This window comes from Oncorhynchus kisutch, unplaced genomic scaffold (genome assembly GCF_002021735.2).
Source record: "Oncorhynchus kisutch isolate 150728-3 unplaced genomic scaffold, Okis_V2 Okis07a-Okis12b_hom, whole genome shotgun sequence".
In the NCBI taxonomy this organism is placed as follows: Eukaryota; Metazoa; Chordata; class Actinopteri; order Salmoniformes; family Salmonidae; genus Oncorhynchus; species Oncorhynchus kisutch.
This window is the reverse complement of record NW_022261984.1, coordinates 3,835,388-3,857,216: the sequence shown is the minus strand read 5'-3', so window position 1 is coordinate 3,857,216 and position 21,829 is coordinate 3,835,388. Positions and strand designations below refer to the sequence as shown.

The 21,829-nt window shown below is 42.8% G+C and overlaps 2 protein-coding genes across 6 annotated transcripts in view; one reads left to right on the top strand and one right to left on the bottom strand.

The window, feature by feature from the left end:
* The window catches only part of LOC109901308 (semaphorin-4E), a 330,201-nt gene extending 315,659 nt beyond the window's left edge, over positions 1 to 14,542 (top strand). For all 3 annotated transcript variants that reach the window (XR_004206938.1, XR_004206937.1, XR_004206936.1), the window contains 4 exons: positions 1,251 to 1,373; positions 1,491 to 1,636; positions 1,837 to 1,940; positions 11,584 to 14,542. The gene's annotated coding sequence lies outside the window, so the exon portion shown is untranslated. The remainder of the gene's footprint in view (positions 1 to 1,250; positions 1,374 to 1,490; positions 1,637 to 1,836; positions 1,941 to 11,583) is intronic.
* The window catches only part of LOC116352758 (CD209 antigen-like protein C), a 96,979-nt gene that overhangs the window by 47,826 nt on the left and 27,324 nt on the right, over positions 1 to 21,829 (bottom strand). The gene's annotated exons all lie outside the window — the stretch shown is intronic.

The window sequence follows — 21,829 nt, the reverse complement described above, 5'->3', positions numbered from 1 at the left end:
TTTGCCATTAGGCCATGTCCGTTGCCAGCAAATACTTTCCCCCTGGTCGTCACTAGTTAACACAGCCACAAAGTCATAATTATGGCTAAACCCTAATTTCTCTTCTTAAAATGTACTTTAAACCTAACCTAACTAATAAAGGCCAAGTGTGATGCGTTGATCTACCCAACCTTCCGAGCATTTGGGCGGAAGTGTCTGGAAACGAGATTAGGTGTAATCGAAAATAACTTAACTTTAGAGCGTGTTTCATACTTCAGCACAGCTTGTCACTATTTATAAAGCACATGTTTATATCATATTTAAAATAGTGCGGTTAAGTCATATTTGACATGGGTGATATTGTCACACAGTTATGACACGTTTATGAACCCTTTTTAAAGAATGACATACATTTATAGATGTTATATAACACATGACACACATATTAGAATGACACAAATATTAATTTTAACAAAGTCTGCTGCCTCAGTTTGTATGATGGCAATTCACATATACTCCAGAATGTTATGAAGAGTGATCAAATGAATTGCAATTAATTAAAAAATCCCTCTTTATCATGCAAATGAACTGAATCCCCCAAAAACATTTCCACTGCATTTCATCCCTGCCACAAAAGGACCAGCTGACATCATGTCAGCATGTCACTCTGTCATGCTGATTGAGTTCAAACAACAGACTGGAAGCTTCAAAAGGAGGGTGATGCTTGGAATCATTGTTCTTCCTCTGTCAACCATGGTTACCTACAAGGAAACATGTGCCGTTGTCATTGCTTTGCACAAAAAAGGGCTTCAAAGGCAAGGATATTGCTGCCAGTAAGATTTCACCTAAATCAACCATTTATCAGATCACCAATAACTTCAAGAAGAGCGGTTCAACTGTTGTGAAGAAGGCTTCAGGACACCTAATTAAGTCCAGCAAGCGCTGGGACTGTCTCCTAAATTTGATTCAGCTGCGGGATCAGGGCATCACCAGTACAGAGCTTGCTCAAGAATAGCAGCAGAACTATTTTCACTTAGGGGTGTACTCACTTTTGTTGGCAGCGGTTTAGACATGAATGGCTGTTTGTTGAGTTATTTTGAGGGGACAGCAAATTTCCACTGTTGTACAAGCTGTACAGTCACTACTTTACATTGTAGCAAAGTGTCATTTCTTCAGTGTTGTCACATGAAAAGATATACTCAAATATTTACAAAAATGTGAGGAGTGTACTCACTTTTGTGATATACTGGAAATGTATCAATGCTTTCCAGATAACAGAGGCAATGTGACTGTAGAGAAAGACCTGCTACAGACCAGTTACAACACCCTGACTAAAGAGAGAGACCAGCTACAGAAGGAAAGAGATGATGTCATGACAAAGTTCTCAAATCTGAGTGAGTTTACCTGATAAATTATCATAACATAACATACAGTATCTAATATGCAGTGTTCGTATTCTACAATAATAGGTGCAGAATAAAAATATGGAAATATATGTTTTTGTGTTGTAGAACAAACCTGTCCTGAAGGCTGGCAGATTAAGTTGGAATCCAGTTGGTACTTCCTGTCTACTGAGACTAAAACCTGGAAGGAGAGCAGACAGGACTGTCTGAAGAGAGGAGCAGACCTGGTGATCATAAACAGTGATTTGGAACAGGTGAGTGAGTGAGTGAGTGAGTGAGTGAGTGAGTGAGTGAGTGAGTGAGTGAGTGAGTGAGTGAGTGAGTGAGTGAGTGAGTGAGTGAGTGAGTGAGTGAGTGAGTGAATCAAACATGCCTTGGTCAGTAATGTATCTTTCAGTATTTAACACATGTGGTCTTTAGTAGTTGAAATCATCAGTATCTTTCTCACGAACAGGAGTTTCTCTTAAGCTTCAATAAGAGAGCCTGGATTGGTCTGACTGACTCTGTTACTGAGGGGGCCTGGAAATGGGTGGACGGCACCCCACTGACCACCCCAAGGTAAGAGACTACTGATCTATAATAACACTGACCACCCCAAGGTAAGAGACTACTGCTATATAATAACACTGATCATCCCAAGGTGACAGACTACTGCTCTAATATCACTGACCACCCAAAGATAAGAGACTACTGCTCTAATATCACTGACCACCCCAAGGTAATATACTACTACTCTATAATATCACTGACCACCCCAAGGTGACAGACTACTGCTCTAATATCACTGACCACCCCAAGATAAGAGACTACTGCTCTATAATAACACTGACCTCAGTGTAAGGAGTAGGACTGATTCTCTGGGTTGTTCATAATCCAATGACTACAAGGTGAGATTTGACCATCCAGGTGTGATAGAGACCTTTAACAAATTACATGTTGCTTCAAATCATGTTCAAAGGTGTCATTCCACAAGCACTAAAGACATATCTTAAAATATAATTTAAAAATACAAATAAAATGTTGGATCCAAAAGCGTCCAAAAAAAGTATGTGCTCCATTTAAAGCTGAAAAAACATGTCTGTTTTTACATTGACCCCTTTTTAAAAATGTTTTTTTTACACTGACTCTATGCACACTCACTAGACTCTACCCACACACTCACTAGACTCTACCCACACACTCACTAGAATCTACCCACACACTCACTAGACTCTACCCACACACTCACTAGACTCTACCCGCACACTCACTAGAATCTACCCACACACTCACTAGACTCTACCCACACACTCACTAGAATCTACCCACATACTCACTAGACTCTACCCACACACTCACTAGACTCTACCCACACACTCACTAGACTCTACCCACACACTCACTAGAATCTACCCACACACTCACTAGTCTCTAACCACACACTCACTAGACTCTACCCACACACTCACTAGACTCTACCCACACACTCACTAGAATCTACCCACACACTCACTAGTCTCTAACAACACACTCACTAGACTCTACCCACACACTCACTAGACTCTACCCACACACTCACTAGAATCTACCCACACACTCACTAGACTCTACCCACACACTCACTAGACTCTACCCACACACTCACTAGACTCTACCCACACACTGACTAGAATCTACCCACACACTCACTAGTCTCTAACCACACACTCACTAGACTCTACCCACACACTCACTAGAATCTACCCACACACTCACTAGACTCTACCCACACACTCACTAGAATCTACCCACACACTCACTAGACTCTACCCACACACTCACTAGACTCTACCCAGACACTCACTAGACTCTACCCACACACTCACTAGACTCTACCCACACACTCACTAGACTCTACCCACACACTCACTAGACTCTACCCACACACACACACTAGTCTCTACCCACACACTCACTAGACTCTATCCACACACTCACTACACTCTACCCACACACTCACTAGACTCTACCCACACACTCACTAGACTCTACCCACACACTCACTAGACTCTATCCACACACTCACTAGACTCTATCCACACACTCACTAGACTCTACCCACACACTCACTAGACTCTATCCACACACTCACTAGACTCTACCCACACACTCACTAGACTCTACCCACACACTCACTAGACTCTATCCACACACTCACTAGACTCTACCCACACACTCACTAGAATCTACCCACATACTCAGTAGACTCTACCCACACACTCACTAGACTCTACCCACACACTCACTAGACTCTACCCACACACTCACTAGAATCTACCCACACACTCACTAGTCTCTAACCACACACTCACTAGACTCTACCCACACACTCACTAGACTCTACCCACACACTCACTAGAATCTACCCACACACTCACTAGAATCTACCCACACACTCACTAGTCTCTAACCACACACTCACTAGACTCTACCCACACACTCACTAGACTCTACCCACACACTCACTAGAATCTACCCACACACTCACTAGACTCTACCCACACACTCACTAGACTCTACCCACACACTCACTAGACTCTACCCACACACTCACTAGAATCTACCCACACACTCACTAGTCTCTAACCACACACTCACTAGACTCTACCCACACACTCACTAGAATCTACCCACACACTCACTAGACTCTACCCACACACTCACTAGAATCTACCCACATACTCACTAGACTCTACCCACACACTCACTAGACTCTACCCAGACACTCACTAGACTCTACCCACACACTCACTAGACTCTACCCACACACTCACTAGACTCTACCCACACACTCTCTAGACTCTACCCACACACACACTAGTCTCTACCCACACACTCACTAGACTCTATCCACACACTCACTAGACTCTACCCACACACTCACTAGACTCTACCCCACACACTCACTAGACTCTACCCACACACTCACTTGACTCTATCCACACAATCACTAGACTCTATCCACACACTCACTAGACTCTACCCACACACTCACTAGACTCTACCCAGACACTCACTAGACTCTACCCACACACTCACTAGACTCTACCCACACACTCACTAGACTCTACCCACACACTCACTAGACTCTACCCACACACACACACTAGTCTCTACCCACACACTCACTAGACTCTATCCACACACTCACTACACTCTACCCACACACTCACTAGACTCTACCCACACACTCACTAGACTCTACCCACACACTCACTAGACTCTATCCACACACTCACTAGACTCTATCCACACACTCACTAGACTCTACCCACACACTCACTAGACTCTATCCACACACTCACTAGACTCTACCCACACACTCACTAGACTCTACCCACACACTCACTAGACTCTATCCACACACTCACTAGACTCTACCCACACACTCACTAGAATCTACCCACATACTCAGTAGACTCTACCCACACACTCACTAGACTCTACCCACACACTCACTAGACTCTACCCACACACTCACTAGAATCTACCCACACACTCACTAGTCTCTAACCACACACTCACTAGACTCTACCCACACACTCACTAGACTCTACCCACACACTCACTAGAATCTACCCACACACTCACTAGAATCTACCCACACACTCACTAGTCTCTAACCACACACTCACTAGACTCTACCCACACACTCACTAGACTCTACCCACACACTCACTAGAATCTACCCACACACTCACTAGACTCTACCCACACACTCACTAGACTCTACCCACACACTCACTAGACTCTACCCACACACTCACTAGAATCTACCCACACACTCACTAGTCTCTAACCACACACTCACTAGACTCTACCCACACACTCACTAGAATCTACCCACACACTCACTAGACTCTACCCACACACTCACTAGAATCTACCCACATACTCACTAGACTCTACCCACACACTCACTAGACTCTACCCAGACACTCACTAGACTCTACCCACACACTCACTAGACTCTACCCACACACTCACTAGACTCTACCCACACACTCTCTAGACTCTACCCACACACACACTAGTCTCTACCCACACACTCACTAGACTCTATCCACACACTCACTAGACTCTACCCACACACTCACTAGACTCTACCCACACACTCACTAGACTCTACCCACACACTCACTTGACTCTATCCACACAATCACTAGACTCTATCCACACACTCACTAGACTCTACCCACACACTCACTAGACTCTACCCACACACTCACTAGACTCTACCCACACACTCACTAGACTCTACCCACACACTCACTAGACTCTATCCACACACTCACTAGACTCTATCCACAAACTCACTAGACTCTACCCACACACTAACTAGACTCTACCCACACACTCACTAGAATCTACCCACACACTCACTAGACTCTACCCACACACTCACTAGAATCTACCCACACACTCACTAGACTCTACCCACACACTCACTAGACTCTACCCGCACACTCACTAGAATCTACCCACACACTTACTAGACTCTACCCACACACTCACTAGAATCTACCCACATACTCACTAGACTCTACCCACACACTCACTAGACTCTACCCACACACTCACTAGACTCTACCCACACACTCACTAGAATCTACCACCACACTCACTAGTCTCTAACCACACACTCACTAGACTCTACCCACACACTCACTAGACTCTACCCACACACTCACTAGAATCTACCCACACACTCACTAGTCTCTAACCACACACTCACTAGACTCTACCCACACACTCACTAGACTCTACCCACACACTCACTAGAATCTACCCACACACTCACTAGACTCTACCCACACACTCACTAGACTCTACCCACACACTCACTAGACTCTACCCGCACACTCACTAGAATCTACCCACACACTCAATAGACTCTACCCACACACTCACTAGAATCTACCCACATACTCACTAGACTCTACTCACACACTCACTAGACTCTACCCACACACACACTAGACTCTACCCACACACTCACTAGAATCTACCCACACACTCACTAGTCTCTAACCACACACTCACTAGACTCTACCCACACACTCACTAGACTCTACCCACACACTCACTAGAATCTACCCACACACTCACTAGTCTCTAACCACACACTCACTAGACTCTACCCACACACTCACTAGACTCTACCCAGACACTCACTAGACTCTACCCACACACTCACTAGACTCTACCCACACACTCACTAGACTCTACCCACACACTCACTAGACTCTACCCACACACACACTAGTCTCTACCCACACACTCACTAGACTCTATCCACACACTCACTAGAATCTACCCACACACTCACTAGACTCTACCCACACACTCACTAGACTCTACCCACACACTCACTAGACTCTATCCACACACTCACTAGACTCTATCCACACACTCACTAGACTCTACCCACACACTCACTAGACTCTACCCACACACTCACTAGACTCTACCCACACACTCACTAGACTCTACCCACACACTCACTAGACTCTATCCACACACTCACTAGACTCTATCCACAAACTCACTAGACTCTACCCACACACTCACTAGACTCTACCCACACACTCACTAGAATCTACCCACACACTCACTAGACTCTACCCACACACTCACTAGAATCTACCCACACACTCACTAGACTCTACCCACACACTCACTAGACTCTACCCGCACACTCACTAGAATCTACCCACACACTCAATAGACTCTACCCACACACTCACTAGAATCTACCCACATACTCACTAGACTCTACCCACACACTCACTAGACTCTACCCACACACTCACTAGACTCTACCCACACACTCACTAGACTCTACCCACACACTCACTAGACTCTAGCCACACACTCACTAGACTCTACCCACACACTCACTAGACTCTACCCACACACTCACTAGACTCTACCCACACACTCACTAGACTTACCCACACACTCACTAACTCTACCCACACACTCACTAGACTCTACCACACACTCACTAGACTCTACCACACACTGACTAGACTCTACCCACACACTCACTAGACTCTACCCACACCTCACTAGACTCTAGCCACACACTCACTAGACTCTACCCACACACTCACTAGGACTCTACCCACACACTCAACCGACTCTACCCAACACCCCAGACTCTAACCCACACACTCACTAGACTCACTAGACTCTACCCACACACTCACTAGACTCTACCCACACACTCACTAGACTCTACCACACACTCACTAGACTCTACCCACACACTCACTAGACTCTACCCACACACTCACAGACTCTACCCACACACTCACTGACTCTACCCACACACTCACTAGAACTCTACCCACACACTCACTAGACTCTACCCACACACTCACTAGACTCTACCCACACACTCACTAGACTCTACCCACACACTCACTAGACTCTACCCACACACTGACTAGACTCTACCCACACACTCACTAGACTCTACCCACACACTCACTAGACTCTACCCACACACTCACTAGACTCTACCCACACACTCACTAGACTCTACCCACACACCACAGACTCTACCCACACACTCAAAGACTCTACCCACACACTCACTAGACTCTACCCACACTCACTAGGGACTCTACCCACACACTCACTAGACTCTACCCACACACTCACTAGACATCTACCACACACTCACAGACTCTACCCACACACTCACTAGACTCTACCCACACACTCACTAGACTCTACCCACACACTCACTAGACTCTACCCACACACTCACTAGACTCTACCCACACACTCACTAGACTCTACCCACACACTCACTAGACTCTACCCACACACTCACTAGACTCTACCCACACACTCACTAGACTCTACCCACACACTCACTAGACTCTACCCACACACTCACTAGACTCTACCCACACACTCACTAGACTCTACCCACACACTCACTAGACTCTACCCACACACCTCACTTAGAATCTACCCACACACTCAACTAGTCTCTACCCACACACTCACTAGTTCTCTACCCACACACTCACTAGTCTCTACCCACACACTCACTAGACTCTACCCACACACTCACTGACTCTACCCAACACTACTCACTAGACTCTACCCACACACTCCATAGAATCTACCCACACACTGCACTAGTCTCTACCCGACACACTCACTATGACTCTACCCACACACTCCACTAGTCTCTACCCACCACACTCACTAGTCTAACAAATACACTCACTAGACTCTACCCACCACACTGCACTAGGACTCTACTCACACACTCACTAGACTCTACCCACACACTCACTAGACTCTTACCCACACACTCACTAGACTCTACCCACACACACTCCCACCACTCTAGACTCTACCCACACACTCACTAGGCTGCTACCCACACATTCACTAGGACTCTACCCACACACTCACTAGACTTTACCCACACACTCACTAGACTTTACCCACACACTCACTAGACTCTACCCACACACTCACTAGACTCTACCCACACACTCACTAGACTCTACCCACACACTCACTAGTCTCTACCCACACACTCACTAGTCTCTACCCACACACTCACTAGACTCTACCCACACACTCACTAGACTCTACCCACACACTCACTAGACTCTACCCACACACTCACTAGAATCTACCCACACCACTCACTAGTCTCTACCCACACACTCACTAGTCTCTACCCACACACTCACTAGTCTCTACCCACACACTCACTAGACTCTACCCACACACCCACTAGACTCTACCCACACACTCACTAGACTCTACCCACACACTCACTAGAATCTACCCACACACTCACTAGTCTCTACCCACACACTCACTAGACTCTACCCACACACTCACTAGTCTCTACCCACACACTCACTAGTCTCTACAAATACACTCACTAGACTCTACCCACACACTCACTAGACTCTACCCACACACTCACTAGACTCTACCCACACACTCACTATAATCTACCCACACACTCACTAGTCTCTACCCACACACTCACTAGACTCTACTCACACACTCACTAGACTCTACCCACACACTCACTAGACTCTACCCACACACTCACTAGACTCTACCCACACACTCACTAGACTCTACCCACACACTCACTAGACTCTACCCACACACTCACTAGACTCTACCCACACACTCACTAGTCTCTACCCACACACTCACTAGACTCTACCCACACACTCACTAGACTCTACCCACACACTCAGACATACTTACACTGATACTGAAAGACATGTACACACAAAACACACACATGTATATTGACGCCACAAATCAGTCCCATTTAAAATCTTATTTTCCCTTACCCGTCCTCTTACTCTAACCCTAATCTTAACCCTAAAACAAACTCTAACCCTAACTTTAACCCTAAACTAACCCTAACCCTATACTAATTCTAACCTTAACCCTACACCCCCTAGAAATAGTATTTAACACGTCCACACACACTTTCACATTCTTTCTCATTCTTTCACATTCTTCACACTCACCCTGCAACTCTGTTTATTATCCCATTTAAAATCTTATTTTCCTTACCCGTCCTCTTACTCTAACCCTAATCTTAACCCTAAAACTAACTGTAACCCTAATCTTAACCCTAAAACTAACTCTAACCCTAATCTTAACCCTAAAACTAACTCTAACCCTAATCTTAACCCTAAAACTAACTCTAACCCTAATCTTAACCCTAAAACTAACTCTAACCCTAATCTTAACCCTAAAACTAACTCTAACCCTAATCTTAACCCTAAAACTAACTCTAACCCTAATCTTAACCCTAAAACTAACTCTAACCCTAATCTTAACCCTAAACTAACTCTAACCCTAATCTTAACCCTAAACTAACTCTAACCCTAATCTTAACCCTAAACTAACTCTAACCCTAATCTTAACCCTAAAACTAACTCTAACCCTAATCTTAACCCTAAAACTAACTCTAACCTAATCTTAACCCTAAAACTAACTCTAACCCTAATCTTAACCCTAAAACTAACTCTAACCCTAATCTTAACCCTAAAACTAACTCTAACCCTAATCTTAACCCTAAAACTAACTCTAACCCTAATCTTAACCCTAAAACTAACTCTAACCCTAATCTTAACCCTAAAACTAACTCTAACCCTAATCTTAACCCTAAACTAACTCTAACCCTAATCTTAACCCTAAAACTAACTCTAACCCTAATCTTAACCCTAAAACTAACTCTAACCTAATCTTACCCTAAACTACTTAACCCTAATCTAACCCTAAAACTAACTCTAACCCTAATCTTAACCCTAAAACTAACTCTAACCCTAATCTTAACCCTAAAACTAACTCTAACCCTAATCTTAACCCTAAAACTAACTCTAACCCTAATCTTAACCCTAAACTAACTCTAACCCTAATCTTAACCCTAAACTAACTCTAACCCTAATCTTAACCCTAAAACTAACTCTAACCCTAATCTTAACCCTAAACTAACTCTAACCCTAATCTTAACCCTAAAACTAACTCTAACCCTAATCTTAACCCTAAAACTAACTCTAACCCTAATCTTAACCCTAAAACTAACTCTAACCCTAATCTTAACCCTAAAACTAACTCTAACCCTAATCTTAACCCTAAAACTAACTCTAACCCTAATCTTAACCCTAAAACTAACTCTAACCCTAATCTTAACCCTAAAACTAACTCTAACCCTAATCTTAACCCTAAAACTAACTCTAACCCTAATCTTAACCCTAAAACTAACTCTAACCCTAATCTTAACCCTAAAACTAACTCTAACCCTAATCTTAACCCTAAAACTAACTCTAACCCTAATCTTAACCCTAAAACTAACTCTAACCCTAATCTTAACCCTAAAACTAACTCTAACCCTAATCTTAACCCTAAAACTAACTCTAACCCTAATCTTAACCCTAAAACTAACTCTAACCCTAATTGCCTAGTCACTTTTTATTTTGTGTTTAATATTTTCATTTTTTTATTTAGCAAATGTTTTATTAATATATTTCTTACTATTTAACTCTGCATTGTTGGAAAAGGACCCGTAACTAAGCATTTCATGGTCAAGTTTACACCTGTTGTATTCAGCGCATGTGACAAATCAAAATGTTTATTCATTTTTTTCTCTGTCTTGTTTACCCTGTAGTTACTGGTACTCACAGCAACCTGATAATGGTGGTGACAACCCAGAAAATGGGGAGGAGGACTGTGTTGAACTGAACACAGAAACCTGGCGTCCTGTAAAGGCATGGAATGACCAGTCATGTTTACACAATCGTTACTGGATTTGTGAGAAAGTGGTTTAACGTCACCATTACAACAGAGGAGGCTGGTGGGAGGACGCGCACACATACAGCACCTTACAGTGCACACAACTTCATTCTCTCTCTCTAAGACACACACACACCAACCCACTGCTGGTACTGTACTGAGGGGCAAACAACCTGATAATGGTTGTGAACCAGGATATATTGTAACAAGGACTGTGCTGATGTTAATATTGGGTATTCTGAGCCTGTATATAAATATTCTGACATATCATTTACCTCTCAACATAACTGGATTTGTGAAGAGTTATACAGTAGCTCATTATATAGCATTGCTACAGTGCTAATGCATCTCTCTCTAGGTAAACAGTGTGTAGACATACTGTCATCTGTAAAATGCTTGTATTCATTGTTTAAATAGAAACATATTATGTGATTTGCCATAATGTGATTTTTTCATAGTCAATTATTAGCATAAACGACTTTAGTAAGAAGATGAACTAAGGCTCAGATTAAGTAAGAAAGGAACCTATCAGGTGTCAATTTACCAGCTTCCTGATTGAATGTGATTTGATTGTTAAAACAATGTGACTTGCAGTTGGACACAGACAGAAGGCAGAACAGTACTGAGAGGATACATGCTGCACCTAGGCAGACACACACAGACAGAAGGCAGAACAGTACTGAGAGGATACATGCTGCACCTAGGCAGACACACACAGACAGAAGGCAGAACAGTACTGAGAGGATACATGCTGCACGCAGGCTGACACACACAGACAGAAGGCAGAACAGTACTGAGAGGATACACGCTGTACGCAGGCAAACACACACAGACAGAAGGCAGAACAGTACTGAGAAGATACATGCTGCACGCAGACACACACACAGAGACACAGACACACTGATGTCACACACAGACAGCATAGATAAAAGAAAAGGGCCCCTATCGATGGCATAGAGAGAGATAGAGTCACAATGTAAACTCCATTTGAAGGCTGGAGAAGCCACAAACAGAACAGTCAAAGTAATAGGATGAAAGGCTGCACTCTTCACTACTTGTTGTCATGCAGCTATCATGTTATATCACTCTGTTTAGAATATCCTGTAATGTATAACTTCCTGATTGAAGGTGATTATATACTTTAAAAACTGTAGTGGACAACAGACAGAGATCAGAGAGGTAACTGGTAGAGATGCACATCTGAGCAACTACTTAACTACTAGTCACTGAAGTTAGAATCATACAGTAGATATTAGCATTAGGAGTCAGTTAGAAAGGTAATCATACAGTAGATATTACCATTAGGAGTCAGTTAGAAAGGTAATCATACAGTAGATATTACCATTAGGAGTCAGTTAGAAAGGTAATCATACAGTAGATATTACCATTAGGAGTCAGTTAGAAAGGTAATCATAAGTAAGTTAATACTATAAGTAAAAGTTAAAATCATATATACTACAATTACAGGTCAGACAGAATTAATTAGTTGATTAATTGATTGTTTGGGGTCATCATTGATATCTGGTATAGTTAGTTAAGATGGCCGACTACATCAACAAACAGGTGATTGAATTAAAAGAAGTTCATGAAGAAAACCGGAACGGAGCAACGAGGAGCGTGAAGACTGAGACTCATCTCTCAGGTACAAAGAATAATCTTTCTCTCTCTCACACACACACACACAGATGCAGACAGGTATGAACGCACAAACCGAACGCACACACGTATTCTGGCACGTGCACACACACTAATAGCACATCATAGAAAAGCGCTTGTTAATTTTTTATTGTTCTGTCTTCTCTGTGGTTCAGCTGGTACAGAGCCTGAGGTTTACAACCTGCTGGGGTCTCATACACTAAAATGCATCAATTCAATATTATGTTTTACTTCAGTTGTTGGAACTATGTACAACTATTTAATAAGATCAATTGAAAATAATATTTTTAAACAACAACACAGTGGATACCCCACCACTGTTTTTGGTAAACAGCTGAGGGGCTGGTAACCTGAAACAGGCTCTGTGCACCTGGTGACCTGCCCGCTTTTTCCGCTCAGAGAAATGTTTTAAAAAATGTAAGTTGCAGAAATGTAACCACTCTCAAATTCATAGACAGAGCTGGTACTGTATGTAATTCATAGACAGAACTACAATATATATGACTGGTACAGTATGTAATTCATAGACAGAACTATATATGTCTGGTACTGTATGTAATTCATAGCTACTGTATGTATGTCTGGTACTGTATGTAATTCATAGCTATAGTATGTACTCAAGGACTGTCCATCCATGAGAACAAAATGATTGTTTTACCCATCTGAGGTTACACAGTGTTTGTTAACAGTTCTGTGGTAGAACAAGCTTATATTTTGGGTCCTGATGGGGTTGGAAAGTTAAACTAAGCTCATGAGGCATTTAAAAGTTACATTCATGAAGAATGAATGGATAAATATCATACATTTCAAAGTCCCAAAAATGTAAGCAGCAATTGCAGATATCCTCTTTAAGTCATTGTCACGAATCCCGCCGAAGATGGTGCCTCTTCGTCGCCGGGCCTACTAGCTGCCACCGATCCCCTTTTCTGTTTCATTTAGTTGTGTCTGATTTAGTTGTACCTGTTTGGTGTTGAGGTTTAGGTTTTGGGCTTTAAACCCGGTAGGCCCGCCGGCTTTTCTGCTTGTTTTTCTGTTTATGGTGTGTGAATATTTTGTGGATTTCATTTTTCCGAACAGTTTCGTCCTTGTTTGTTGGACTGGGTTTTTATGCGCCCTTGTGTGTGTGGCGTGACCGTCTCTCTGTTTTTTGGAAATAAACAATCCACATCTTTGTACTACCCTGCCCTCTGCGCCTGACTCCTCCACCCACTACTTCTAGAAGCCGTTACAGTCATACTTTAGCTATATTGTGTAATTTTGGTAATTTCTTCAAAAAGTTGCTTCCTGTTTATCAGAATTGAGATGACAGCACTCTTGAGCAAACGGTCGCTGCCAACCCTAAATCGGGGCGGGGGGAGGGGGTTGGTTCTCAGAGTTCTAATCGTAGTCAGTAGTGATGTCGGATTATGTTTATTCTATTTGTAATCATAATGTAGGATGGTGTGTGTGTGTGTGTGTGTTTCTGCGTCTGAGTTTCTGTGTCTGTGTTTCTGTGTGTCTGAGTGTCTGTGTGTGTGTGTGTGTGTGTGTGTGTGTGTGTGTGTGTGTGTGTGTGTGTGTGTGTGTGTGTGTGTGTGTGTGTGTGTGTGTGTGTGTGTGTGTGTGTGTGTGTGTGTGTGTGTGTGTGTGTGTGTGTGTGTGTGTGTGTGTGTGCAGATGGAAGAACAAGACTCTACAGGCTGGCTGCTGTGTGTTTAGGAGTGCTGTGTTTTCTACAAGTCACTCTCAACATCTCCCTGAGACTGGATTTCTGTGAGTCAGGCTATCCTCTTTTATAATGCACTACATTTGAACAGGGCCGATAGGACAGATATGAATGTCATTGTCACACCATAGTTCTGTTGTCACAAACCAAGGATCACAATTCAGACTTACAGAAATTACAGACCAGCAGTCTATCAACATAGCGTACACACAAAATAAATGTTCTGTGTCCCAAATAGCATTCTATCCTCTTTAAAGGGCACTACTTTTGACCAGGGCACATAGGGCTTCGGTCAAAAGCAGCTCACCATATAAGTAATAGTGTCATTTGGGACACATCCCAGGAACTTCTCAGGAACTTCTCCTGAAGGAAACGCAATACAGAGAGAGTGCGGAGAGGGGAAAGAGAGGGGAGATAGGGAAGAGTGGACGAGTGAGGGGAGGATAGAGAGGGGAGAGGGGAAAGAGAGGGGAGATAGGGAAGAGTGGACGAGTGAGGGGAGGATAGAGAGGGGAGAGGGGAAAGAGAGGGGAGATAGGGAAGAGTGGACGAGTGAGGGGAGGATAGAGAGGGGAGAGGGGAAAGAGAGAGGGAAGTGGAGAGGAGAGGGGGAGGGAGGAAGAGAGAGGCAAGAGGGGAGGGAGAGAGGGGGAGGAGAGAGGGGAGGAGGGAGATGGAGAGAGGGGAGGAGAGAGGGGAAAGAGAGAGAGGGAGAGAAAGAAGAGAAGAGAGAGGTGAAAGAGAGAGGGGAGAGAGAAGGAGGAGATGAGAGGGGAAAGGCGAGTTAAAGGGGAGAGTGAAGTTAAAGAGGAGAGTGAAGAGGGGAGAGAGAGAGGTAAGGTAAGGGAAGGTAAGGGATGGGAAGGGAAGGGAAGAGAGAGAGAGAGAGGAGAAAGAGAGAGGGGAGAGAGAGGGAGATGGAGCAAGGGGAGAGAGATAGAGAGAGGGGGGAGAGATAGTGAGACAGAGAGGGGAGAGCAGAGGAGAGAGATTAAATATGGAGGAGAGGGGAAAGAGAGAGGAGAGGGGAAAGAGAGAGGAAAGGGGAAAGGGAGATAGAGAGAGGGGAGAAAGGGGGATAGGAGAGAGGGGAGAGGAGGAGAGAGGGAAGAGGAGGAGAGAGAGAGGGGAGATGGAGAGAGGAGAAAGAGAGAGGATAGGGAAGAGGGAAAGGAGTGAGAGGGAGGACAGGGAGATGGGAAGAGAGGGGGGGAGAGAGAGAAGAGAGAGAGAGGGTAGAAAGAGCGAGGGAAGAGAGTGGAGAAAGGGAGGGAGGTAGAAATATGGGAGAGATAGAAAGGAGGAGAGAGCAGAGGCTAGTAAGACAGAGGGGAGAGAGAGGGGGGGAAGAGAGAGAGAGGGAGAGAGTGGGGAAGAGGAGAGAGATAGGGAAAGAGAGAAAGAGAGAGGGGAGAGAGAGAAAGAGTGTGAGAGGAGAGAGAGGGGAAAGGAAGAGAGGGGATAAAGAGAGAGGAGATATACAGTGCCTTGCGAAAGTATTCATCCCCTTGGCATTTTTACTATTTTGTTGCCGTACAAATTGGAATTAAAATATATATTTTTTTGGGGGGGGTGTATCATTTGATTTACACAACATGCCTACCACTTTTAAGATGCAAAATATTGTTGCTTGTGAAACAAACAAGAAATACAACTAAAAATCTGAAAATTGAGCATGCATAACTATTCATCCCCCCAACGTCAAACCTTTTGCAGCAAATACAGCAGTCTCTTGGGGTATGTCTCTATCAGGTTGGCACATCTAGCCACTGGGATTTTTTGCCCATTCTTCAAATCAAAACTGCTCCAGCACCTTCAAGTTGGATGGGTTACACTGGTGTACAGCAATCTTTAAGTCATACCACAGATTCTCAGTTGGATTGAGGTCTGGGCTTTGACAAGGCCATTCCAAGACATTTAAATGCTTCCCCTTAAACCACTTCAGTGTTGCTTTAGGAGTATGCTTAGGGTCATTGTCTTGCTGGACGGTGAACCTCTGTCCCAGTCTCAAATCTCTGGAAGACGGAAACAGGCTTCCCTCAAGAATTTCCCTTTACTTAGCGCCATCCATCATTCCTTAAATTCTGACCAGTTTCCCAGTCCCTGGCATATGAAAAACATCACCACAGCATGATGCTGCCACCACCATGCTTCACAGTGGGGATGGTGTTCTCAGGGTCATGAGAGGTTTAAAGTGGTCCTATGGACAGATACTCCAATCTCAGCTCTGGAGCGTTGCAGCTGCTTCAGGGTTACCTTTGGTCTCTTTGTTGCCTCTCTGATTAATGAACTCCTTGCCTGGTCAATGAGTTTTGGTGGGCGGCCCTCTCTTGGCAGGTTTGTTGTGGTTCTTAAAATTTTTTATAATGGATTTAATGGTGCTTCGTGGGATGTTCAAAGTTTCGGATATTTTTTTATAGCCCAACCCTGATCTGTACGTCTCCACAACTTTGTCCCTGACCTGTTTGGAGAGGACCTTGGTCTTCATGGTGCCTCTTGCTTGGTGGTGCCCTTTGCTTAGTGGTGTTGCAGACTCTGGGCCTTTCAGAACAGATGTATATATACACTGAGATCATGTGACATATCATGTTACACTTCAATTGCACGCAGGTGTGCTTTATTTAACTAATTCTGAAGGTAATTGGTTGCACCAGATGTTATTTAGGGGCTTCATAGCAAAGGGGGTGTATACATATGCACGCACCACTTTTTAATATAAAAAATAATAATAATAATTTAAACAAGTAATTATTTAAATTTCACATCAGCAATTTGGACTATTTTGTGTATGTCTATTACATGAAATCCAACTAAAAAATAAATTTAAAATACATGGACATTTAGCTAGCTTGCATTTGCTAGCTAATTTGTCCTGGAATATATTTGTTATATTACCTGAATTGGACAAGGTCCTTTTTTTCTTGCACACTCCTTGCACACCTTGCACACTCCTTGCACACCCCTTGCACACCACATTGCAAACATATCATACCCATTAACCACTACAGACAGCCTACATTGTTGTCACCATTTTAGCTAATGTCATAGCTAGTCAACATAGCTACAAGAACTAATGCATTAGTAAACCCACTACAATCATGCAGTACAGTGTACAGTCAGCAAGCAGTTGAGCAGTTACACCCGCGGGCCCTGCTGGCAATACATTTATGTGTTCCAGTGTTGGAAAGCCATAGCCAGCTAGCTAACATATTATTCCTATCTATTTGAGTCGGGTGTTTGAGAAGGCTAAAGGCTAAACTTCTCCTTCATTTTTAAAGAATTTTATTTGTTCAAAACTGTTTAACTATTGTTTTCACTCTCTTTGAGTCACCTACTCAACACATATTATGCTCTGCAGTGCTAGCTAGCTTTAGCTTATGCTGTAAATACTAGATGTATTCTCTGATCCTTTGATTAGGTGGGCAAAAAGTCAGTTCATGCTGCAAGAACTCTGATAGGTTGAGGACGTCCTAATAGGTTGAAGTTGTCATAATTACTCTGTAAGTCTATGGAAGGGGGTGAGAACCATGAGCCTCCCAAGTTTTGTATTGAAGTCAATGTACCCAGAGGAGGAGGTAAACTATCTGTCCTCTGGTTACACCATGGTGCTATCCTACAGAGTGCTGTGTAAGCTGCTGTAGACCTCTAATTGTATTAATATTTAGAATAGTTTTATCTAAAGAGGATAACTGTTTTAATGTTTCACTTTTTTAATGATTCCTTGGATGGTCCTCCCCTTCCTCCTCTGAGGAGCCTCCACTGCTGGGATCATTGACCTGTCTGTCACTGTAAGTTTAATAGTTTTGCTATATGTTCATTGCTTATCCCTTAGTTATAAGAGATGGTTACTACTTACATGATGTTTTAGCTAGTAACTATGTATTTATACTCTGAGGATAAAAGGAACAACTTGTGAAGGAGTTTTTACGTTTACAAGACTAATACAACTGCAGAGACCAGCTACCGACCAGCTACACCAACCTGACTAAAGAGAGAGACTAACCAAAGACAAACCTTACTGAGGAGTGAGATCAGCTACTAACCAGTTACAACAACCTGACTAAAGAGAGAGACCAGTTACAGACCATTCACTTCGACCTGACAAAAGAGAGAGACTAGTTACTGACCATTTACAACAACCTGACAAAAGAGAGAGACCAGTTACAGACCAGCTACTACAACCTGACAAGAGAGAGAGAGACCAGCTACAGAACAGTTACAACACCCTGACTAAAGAGAGAGACCAGTTACAGACCAGCTACAGCAACCTGACTGAGGACAGAGACCAGCTACAAACCAGTTACAACAACCTAACTAAAGAGAGAGACCAGTTACAGACCAGATACAACAACCTGACTAAAGAGAGAGATCAGCTGGAGAAGGAGGAGAGGAGATAAGAGGAGAGGAATCTAGGAAAGACTAATTGAGATAGAGCCTTAGTGTCAGAGAGAGACATAGAGGAAGAAGAAGAACATTAGGAGAATGAGGAAGAGTGAACAAATAATTGATCTGTTTAGATATAGAGGAGAGTGTGTAGTCATACTGTATTCTGTAAAATGCTTCTTCATTATTTGTGTTAACAACATTGCCATCAGCTTATGCTTAACTGTAAGTGACAGTTTTAACTGATGAGAAACTGTCAAATCAACACGTCACTGGCCACCACTTGACTTCCCCCACTTTAGCTTCTAACAGAAAAGTTTTAGTTTCCGACCATGCTTATGTTTTAAACATATATTTTAGTAGATACAAAATGTGACCTGAGTTCACATATAGATCAAATAGTATTACTGAGACTTTGAAACCCCAGCCTTCAAACTGAGGTCACGTTATGTCTTGTATTCTGTGACCAGCCACCTATTTCATCACATACATCACCAATGGTCTGAGGCCATATAGGGAGGGGCCTTTTATCTATCTATACTGTCTGTGTGTGACATCGGTGTGAAGAGTTAGACAGAAGCGTCGGTGGGAAATCAATCTCTGCATCTTTCTCAGAAGTTAAAAAGGGAGTTGTGTGTGTGTGTGTGTGCTCTCAATCTTCAGTGTTTGTGTCCAACTGCAAGTCACACTGTTTAATGTAAAAAAAAAATATATATATATATATATATATATATATATATATATATATATAATTAAAACCTCTTATGGATAAGGGAGACGTCTCAACTGGCTAATTGCTGGGGGAAATGCACAGCGCCAGATTCAAATAAAATGCTATAAAATTCTAACTTTCGTGAAATCACACATGTAAGATACTCAATTAAAGCTACACTCGTTGTGAATACAGCCAACATGTCAGATGTAAAAAATGGTTTTAGGCGAAAGCATAAGAAGCTATTATCTGATAGCCTGCACCATCTGCACCAGCAGTAAACAAAGGAGCAGGCACTACACAAAACGCTGCAATAAAATATAAAACATGCAATACCTTTGACGAGCTTCTTTTGTTGGCACTCCAATATGTCCATAAACATCACAAATGGTCCTTTTGTTTGATTAATTCCGTCCGTATATATCGAAACTGTCCATTTATAAAGCATGTTTGATCCAGAAAGAAACAGCTTACAAAAATGCAACGTCACTACAAAATATTTCAAAAGTTGCCGATAAACTTTGCCAAAATATTTCAAACTACTTTTGTCATAGAACGTTAGGTATTTTTAAACGTTAATAATCGATCAAATGGTTGACGGGGCAATCTGTATTCAATACAGGAAAGAAAAGAAACCAGCACTGCTTTTCAAGTCTTGCGCAACTCACAAAGTGTCCCCAGTTCCGAGTTGGCCTACTTCTTCATAGCACAAAGGAATAACCTAAACCATATTCCAAAGACTGCCGACATCCAGTGGAAGCGGTAGGAACTGAAAATAGGTTCCTATTAAATATCCAATGGCAAAGACAATATAGGGAACAGAGAGGGGAAAAAATAATAATTCTGAACAGTTAGTCCTCTGGGTTTTGCCTGCTACACAAGTTCTGTTATACTCACAGACAAGATTCAAACCGTTTTAGAAACTTCAGAGTGTTTTCTATCCAAATCTATGAATAATATGCATATCTTATATTCTTGGCATGAGTAGCAGGAAGTTGAAATTGGGCACGCTATTTATCCAAAAGTGAAAATTCTGCCCCCTAGCTTTAATAGGTTAATTAAAGGACTAATGAATCACTATGGTATGGACTAACATCTAGTTGTTAAAGGACTAATGCATCACTATGGCATGGACTAATATCTAGTTGATGAAGAACTAACGAATCACTATGGTATGGAGTAGCATCTAGTTGTTAAAGGACTAATGAATCACTATGATATGGAGTAACATCTAGTTGATAAAGGACTAATGAATCACTATGGTATGGAGTAACATCTAGTTGTTAATGGACTAATGAATCACTATGGTATGGACTAACATCTAGTTGTTAATGGACTAATGAATCACTATGGTATGGAGTAACATCTAGTTGTTAAAGGACTAATGAATCACTATGGTATGGAGTAACATCTAGTTGTTAAAGGACTAATGAATCACTATGGTATGGAGTAACATCTAGTTGTTAAAGGACTAATTAATCACTATGGTATACATCTAGTTGTTAAAGGACTAATCAAATCAAATAAAATCAAATGTATTTATATAGCCCTTCGTACATCAGCTGATATCTCAAAGTGCTGGACAGAAACCCAGCCTAAAACCCCAAACAGCAAGCAATGCAGGTGTAGAAGCACGGTGGTTAGGAAAACTCCCTAGAAAGGCCA